At 37.8% G+C, this 7995-nt stretch overlaps 1 pseudogene; it reads right to left on the reverse strand.

Annotated features, from left to right (window-relative positions):
* Positions 1–1613: 1613 nt before the first annotated feature.
* Positions 1614–1713, reverse strand: LOC123254137 (annotated as a pseudogene).
* Between the last annotated feature and the right edge of the window lie 6282 nt (positions 1714–7995).

Consider the following 7995-nt stretch of genomic DNA (forward strand, 5'->3'; position numbering starts at 1 on the left):
CAATACAATGACCCAGGACAACTCTGAGGGATTTATGGTAAAGACGCTACCCACATTCAGAGGAAGAACTGCAGGAGAGGAAACATATAAGAAAAACAACTGCTTGAACGCATGGGTCGGGGTGGACATGATTGAGGGTGTGGACTCGAAACTACCACACCAATGCAACTACCAACAATTTGGAAATTGGTCTTGATCAAGGACACATGACAAAACTAGTGGAAATGCGCATCGGCTATGGGTGGGGGAAGTGCGGGGGGGGGGGGTGAAGGGTAAAGGAGGAGCATGAATCATGTAACCATGTTAAAAACGATTATTAATAAATGTTAAAAAAAGTTGGGAAGTTGTACTATTTGGTGCACACATGTTTAGTACTAATATTGCTTCAATGTCTATGATGCCATTATTTAAGATATAATTTTCTTATCTGTTTTAATTTGATCTATTTTTACTTTTGCTTTGTCTGATATGATTGCTACTCTTGCTTTTTTTTTACTTCAGCTAAATATAATAGATTCTGCTCTAGCTCCTTACCTTTATTCTGTGTGTTGTGAAGAGTGAATCAAAGTTTTTTTGTCTATCAATCAGCAACTTTTAAATTAATCAACCAAAAACTTAATATCCCTACTTAACACTAAGTAAGAGAATTTGCAAGTCACTTACTAAAGTAGGTGAGAACTCCAGAGGCCACTGACCACCCCTGGGCAGTGCTAAGCAAAGTGAAAGACTGCAATTGGTTCCCTTAAAGTTGAGGAAGGGACAGGAAGTGACATGGAAAAAGGACTATAAATAGTCCTGGACTTCCTGTCTAAGAGGCTTCTCCTGGTGACTTGGCTTTTGGAGGTAACTTTGGACTTGAGCTTCGGCTTGAACTGCTTCTTGGAGGACTGCTCCTGGATCTTCTCCTTTGGACTTTGTCTTGAGTGAGTGAATAGCTGGTCTTCCTTCCTTGGCTTCTGGAGAGATTAGTTCCTGAAAGGCCTTCCTTTCCTGAAGGAGGATGCATTGGTGGAACCCTTACTTAAGACACTACCAAGTCCTCTGGCTTAGGGTTACTGAGCCCTGCTGGGGCTTAGCCAGACACTGGAGCAACATTTAGTGTGATAGGTTAGACATTTTCTCTACCCTCTTCTTACATTTATCTATTTTTACTCTTTCTGCCTTTTTGTAAATAAAAGTTAATAAAAGTCATTTTGTCTTGAGCTATAATATTTTTAAATCAGAGACCACAATATTACTTAAGGACTTTTATATTTTAGTGAAAACCCTAAATTTAATTTCTTACAAATAGTATATTGTAGGATTCTGATTTTTAATCCACTCTTCCATTTTGTGGGTGAGTTCATTCCATTCACATTTACAGTTGGGATTACTAACTGTATTTCTCTCAATCCTATTCCTCACCCCCAGTTTATCTGTCTGTCTGTCTGTCTGTCTCTTTCTCTCTCCTTTCATTCTATCCTTCTTCATCACTACCTTCACTAATTTAGACTCCCTTCTGTTAATCTCATTACTTCTTTTATCCTCTTCCCTTACTCCTTCCCCACAGGGTAAGATAGATTTCTATATTCAACCAAATGTGGATGTTATTCCCTCTTTGAGCCAATTTTGAAAAAAATATGGAATGCTTCACAAATTTGCCTGTCATCTTTGAGCAGAGACCATACTAATTTATGTATCATTCCAATTTTAGTATATGTGATATTTAAGCACACACTTGTTATTTTTATCACAAGTTTTAGATTAGAAAGGAACCTTAGAGACAATTTGGCCCAGCTGCTTCTTTTTATAAATGCAGAAACTGAGGCTCAGTGAGGTAATAACTTGCTTAAGATAATATTGCTAGTAAGTTGCAAAATTAGTATTTGAACTTAGGTCTTCTTATTCCAAATTCTGAATTGGAGTTGCTATTGGGAATAGAAGAAGTGTGAGAGTCTCTCATTTTAAGTAGTTTGCATATCACTTGGATAAGGTGATCTGACAACAACAACAGAAAATATGGCAACAAGAATAATAATAGCTAAATTTAAATAATTATTTAAGATTTGCAAAGTGTGTTACACAGATTATCTCATTTGATCCTCACAACAATCCTTAAGGTATATGCTATTATTACAAATGAGGAAAATGAGATAAAGAGAGATTCAATGATTTTCCCTGAGTTATACATCTAGTATGGATCTGGGAAAGGATTTGAACACAGGTTTTCTTCACTCCAAGTCTAACATACCTGGAAAGACTGATAAGCTTTAGGGAAAGGTTGTAGCTGCCCAATGAGAGAAGAACCAGACCAACTACAAAGTGGAGTAGATGGAATTCATATGAAACAACTAAGGAGAAATGCAAAATAATGTGCAACTGGGACTATGTGTGTGCCATATGCTGGGTAGCTTGAAATATACTGAGTTTCCTTAATCTCCTAGTTCCTATCAGGGCACTCTACACAAAATAGATGTTTGGTTTTTTTCCCCCTATATATGCATATTGTTTTGTTTGTTATAACAGAGATGTTTGGGAAGCTGATGGACCAGCCTGGGCTAAGAGCCAGCAAGACTCATTTCTCCCCCACAAACAGGCTTGAGTGAGTAGGGAGGGGGTAAGGTACTCCTTGCTCTCAAACCCCTACCCCAAGCAGTTGGTTTTCAGTTGAAAATGGAGACAGGGCAGTGTGTCTTCAAGCAAGATTGAGCAAAGGCAAATCTCTAATGATGTTCCCCTCAACTTATATTTCCCACAGGTTTGACTGAGGAACAGAGGAGAAGCTAGATATCTTGATGTTAAGGACTGAGAAGGATCTAACTTCTTAGGCTGGCCACTGACAGGAGCCAAGCTTAATGACTGTAGTGAGTATACCCAAATAATACTCAGGCACTGCTACTAAAGATAAAGCTTATATTGATAAAAGAAAGAAGGGAAGGCAGGGAAGGGGTATCAAGGATTTGGACGAACTGGGAAGCCCTGATCAGTTAGGTAGAAACTGCCCCTCCTCCCCAAGAGGGAGTGGCAGACCTTTAGCTACCTTGCCCTCAAAGCTAATAGTAATTACTCCTAATATCTAAATAACTAAAAGAATAATAAAATGATATTGCAATGAAGGTCTAATTCCACTAGACAGGCAAACTCCTGAGTAGAAACAACAATGGCTTTTGCCACTATGGCCTCCCAGGCAAACCCCAAACCAGGAACAGTGAGCAGAGAGACCTGCTCACCTGAACCCCCAGGAATCAACTGTTCAACTCCTTTCCAACTGTCCTCTCACCCAGAGTTCTCCAGGGGGGGGGTCCCCTGGAATTCTGGGTGAGGCTTGACCCTTATCCTGCAGGAATTCCACCCTGCCATTTTCCATATTACAATATATATATATATATATATGCATATATATGTTATTATACACATACATATATGTTTTTTAAGTATTTTTTTGGTATAGTAAAATATCCAGTTAAGTCCCTCCCTCCCTCCCCTACCTGCATTAAAGAAGGCATTTGACCAAAAAAAAAGTTATTTGCATATATAAAGCTGTGCCTTGCTTATTTCTATTTATCAGTTCTTTCTTTGGAGGTGGATGTATGCAAGTCATTCTTTAACAATATTCCTGTTGCTCTATATAATGTTCTATTTGTTCTGCCCATTCTACTCTTCATAATTTCATGTAGGTCTTTCCATGATTTTCCAAAATTAATCTGTAATAATTCGTTCTCAGATACATATGAAGAGATGATCCCCATAAAAACCTGTGTAGTCCTTCTCTGAACCATTCCTTTGTTGCCATGCAAACTCTGATTGGCTCTTAAAGTTCTTCACAATCTTGGTCCAGTCTACCTTTCTTCATTCACTCTCTATGTAAGCCAAATTGGCTTGCTTCTCTTTTAACTGTTATGATATTCCATTGATATTCAATCTCCCATCTCTTGCACAGGCTATTCTTCACACATGGTATTCTATAAGGCAGAGGTGAGAAAGAAGGTCATTCCAACTTTCCTTCCAAATTCATTACTACCAGCTTATAAGAAACTTACCCTGAGCCTTTGATTTGGTATTATGTTTCCCTTAGGCAATTATTTTGCATATATCTTACTTCCATGTATATATTGTTCTTTCTTCCCTCTACCCTGCAGGAAAATTTAATCAGGGACTATTTCATGCATGTATGTTTTCATAGCTTCTGTGCCTGGCACAGTACATGGCACAAAGTAGACTTTTTACAAACTTTTAAATTCTAAACTTAAATACTAAAATATATATTTCCTTACATAGAATTTTATATGAAACTATGAATATCCATTTAACACCACTTTTTTCATTTTTTGAAAGTATATAATAGATTTTACATGTACTTTTGAAACTATTCTGCTTATTTTGAATTTTATCAGAACTTCCTTCTGTTCTCTTCTAGACATTTTTAAATGATTAAAATGGTATTCTCTTTTTGTCACATTATTATGTCTAACCTCCCCTCCAATACTTGTTTCATTCCCTATTAGTTGAAAGAATGTATGCAAGTTGTGTCTGTCACCTCTCTACCAGGAAATATGGTTTGTTCTTGCTTTGCTCACAGTTTTTAAATCTTCCAAAGTTGTTTTTTCTTCATGATATTGTTATGTTTTGTATGATTTGTCCTCCATGATATTGTTATGTTTTGTATGATTTGTTATGATTTGTATGATTCAGCTCACTTCATTCTTTGTCTGTTCATACTAACCAAGATTCTCTGAAATGATCTTTTTTTATCATTTATCACACTTCAAAATTCTGTTATATTTGTATACAACAATTTGTTCAGCCATTCCCATGTTGTCTAAAAGTGAATCTAAGGTACCTCCTTAAATTCCATGTTTTTTTCTTCCTCTTCCATTTTAAACCTTTCTAGAGCTAAATTAAGTAGTAAATACATATCACATAAATTCAGAGAAGGAGTAATCACTGTTATAAAAAATTGAGATTGTAGATGGTATCTTTATACTCCTAATAGGCTAGTTATTATATTGTTATTAATCTGAGGAAGCTGTGATTTGGTTCCCTGATGGCTGGTGCAGGGACACTCGGGTCCTGCCACTCAGCTGGATGTTATAATAACTGCCCTTCTTTATAACAGTGCCCAGGCGGGATTCCCTAAAGATCAGTGGATGGGTAACCCTTTCAGGTCCCACCTGGGGTTGATTGATTATTAGCATTGGGCTCTATTAGCCTTGGATAACATTCATCTGACTGTGTTTCTCCCTCCCTAGAGTGGTGATGGAATAACTACTCCAGGAGGGTATTTAATAAATTTTATCTATGTTGTTAACAAGGGAAAGGAATGATCATGAATGGAATGGGAATAGGAGACCCTGTCACTAAATCTATGACACTAATCCCTCAGGACTGTAGGCTGTTCAGTAATGCTGGGCTCTTGCTCTTCACCTCCTCTGGCTCAGCCTGGCCACAGCCAAACCAGAGTAAGCACTCTGATTGGATTACACAAATATTGATGGTCTCTCTCAGCTTCTTACTGCTGGTTGTTGTGCCTGTCCTACAGCCTTCAAGAAATATCACCCTTACCACCCTATTCTTCTTTTCCTACCCACTTCCCGGATCCCCCCCCCCCGGGGTCCAGGATACCTAAATATCTAGAGATGTTTTAAATGCCTAAATATCTAGGGGGAATTCAGAGAGAATCAGAGGATTCACGGTCACACCCACAGGTCAATCAATGTCCAAGATCAGGTTGATGTTTTAGTCAAGGATTTCAGGTCAAAGCTCTTAAACCAAAAGCCAAGGGTCCCAAATCAAAAGGCCCCTCTCAGAAGTCTCTTAGGGTATTTATACCCTCTCTGGCCAACTGCCTTTTTTTTTTCTCATGGCCTCTGCAAACATTCCAAAGTCTCCAACTGTCATCAACTGTCAATCTAGGTGTAACTCTCAACTCCCAGAGCTTGAATATGACTTCACCAAGCACTCTAGTGATAAGGGGAGCTCTGTATATCATGTGTCTTTGAGTAAATCACCTAGCCTTTATATGCCTCAGTTTCCTCATATTTAAAATGGAGATGGTCTAAATTTCTTCTATGAGTCTAGTCTCTTCCTACTCTAGTTAAAAGATGATTGAAATAAGTCAGAGGTGGCTTAGCTCAAAGAAATGATAGCAGGAATGGAAAGGAAGGGAAAGATGAAAGAGTGAAGCAAAACTAAACAGGTCCAAATAATTATATGGAGTCAAAAGAGAGAAAGTCCAAAATAATTTTTAAAATTGCCAGTTAGGCAAATATAACGGCGATAAATGGGGCAAGTAGATGGCACACTGGAAAAAGCACTGGACATGGAGTTAAGAAGATGAAATTAAAATCCAATCTCAGACACTTACTGGCTGTGTGACTCTGGGAAAGTCACTTAACTCTGATTCAGTTTCCTCATCTGGCAAATGATGTGGAAAAATGGCACACCATTCCAACATCTTTGTCAAGATAATTCAAATGGGATCATGAAGAGTCAGACATGATCTGAAATGAGCAAACAACAAACAATAACAACAAGCAGTAATAAAAGGAAAATTTAAAATAAACATGGAATTCTAATTAAACTAAAACCGATGCTATTGATGCCTACAAGTGTCAAGACCAAATTTGATTCTTCTGGCTCTATGCCTTTACAATTTACTCAGATAATCTTGTCCCTTGAGTGAAGTCTTTGGGAAAAGATGAGAAAAGCTTGAATGTCCTGGAAATCATAATATTAGGATAATGGATAACTTGCCCCTCAGCCTTTATCTTGATTAATTTTAGGCAAGGATAGAATATTGGTCTTGGGATTTCCATTTGCCCAATTACATAATCCGAATGAGATACTTTTAGTTGATAACTATACTCCTTATTTTGGAGATTCTTGGGGAATTAAATTAAAGAGAAAACTAGGTTTTATTCCTTTATCAAAAAACCAGGAAAATCTAACAAATTGACTAAAATTGGGATTAATCTAACAGAGCTATATTCATAATTACACATAATTCTGCCAGTGCAATGGAGTTACTTGTTTTAAGCTCTGTGCTAAAGAATATTATCTCAAAGACAGGGTGATGGCATGTAAATGATTTCCATTAATTGGAATAAACAAATGTCAGGACAATAAAATCCTTCCCTCCCTTCTAACAATGAAATGCAGTAATCCTATGTGCCCAGAGGCCATACCAGTTGGGTACAAGCTCCTGAAGTTTCTACCCCTTCAATTCAGAAAAACAAGTACAACAATAGTTCCTATCCTCAAGATGACATTCTACTGGTGGGAAAGTAAGTGGAGAATGAATTCAGCATATACACAAACAAATATAAAGTAATTGGGGGTCATGGCCCATAGGAACAGAAAAGGACTACCATCTGGGGAATTATAAACCAGGCAAACCCCTGCTTATGATGTTGCACTTGGGGAAAGCTTTAGAGCAGTGGTTCCCAAACTTTTTTGGCCTACTGCCCCCTTTCCAGAAAAAAATATTACTTAGGGCCCTGAAAATTAATTTTTTTAAAACTTTAATAGCAATTAATAGGAAAGATAAATGCACCTGTGGCCATCACCGCCCCTGTGGATTGCTGCAGCACCCACCAGGGGGCAGTGGCACCCACTTTGGGAAACACTGCTTTAGAGGATCCTCAGGAGTCCAAGAAGTAGAAATAAGAAAGGAGAGTGTTCCGTTCATGCGTGTCACAAATATAACATCATATTAGGAAACAGTAAGCTGGAGAGACTCACTGATCAACTGTGTGTCAATTGTCTAAAAATTAGACTAGCTAAATTCAGAGAGTCCCATCAACAGTTTATTAATAGATAATTGGTAATAGGCTGAGGGGCACTTAAATGTAAGCAATGAGGATAGCCCTTGAAGGCTAGAAACACAGAAATCTTAGCTATAGCAGCACAGAAACGACTATGTTAACAACAATAATTAGCTAAAAATAGAAAGATCCTGGATTCTGAGAAAGCTCTTCCCTGGCCTTCCACTATATTCTTTGCCCCAGTAGTTTATCA

The sequence above is a fragment of the Gracilinanus agilis genome, unplaced genomic scaffold (genome assembly GCF_016433145.1).
Source record: "Gracilinanus agilis isolate LMUSP501 unplaced genomic scaffold, AgileGrace unplaced_scaffold15602, whole genome shotgun sequence".
In the NCBI taxonomy this organism is placed as follows: Eukaryota; Metazoa; Chordata; class Mammalia; order Didelphimorphia; family Didelphidae; genus Gracilinanus; species Gracilinanus agilis.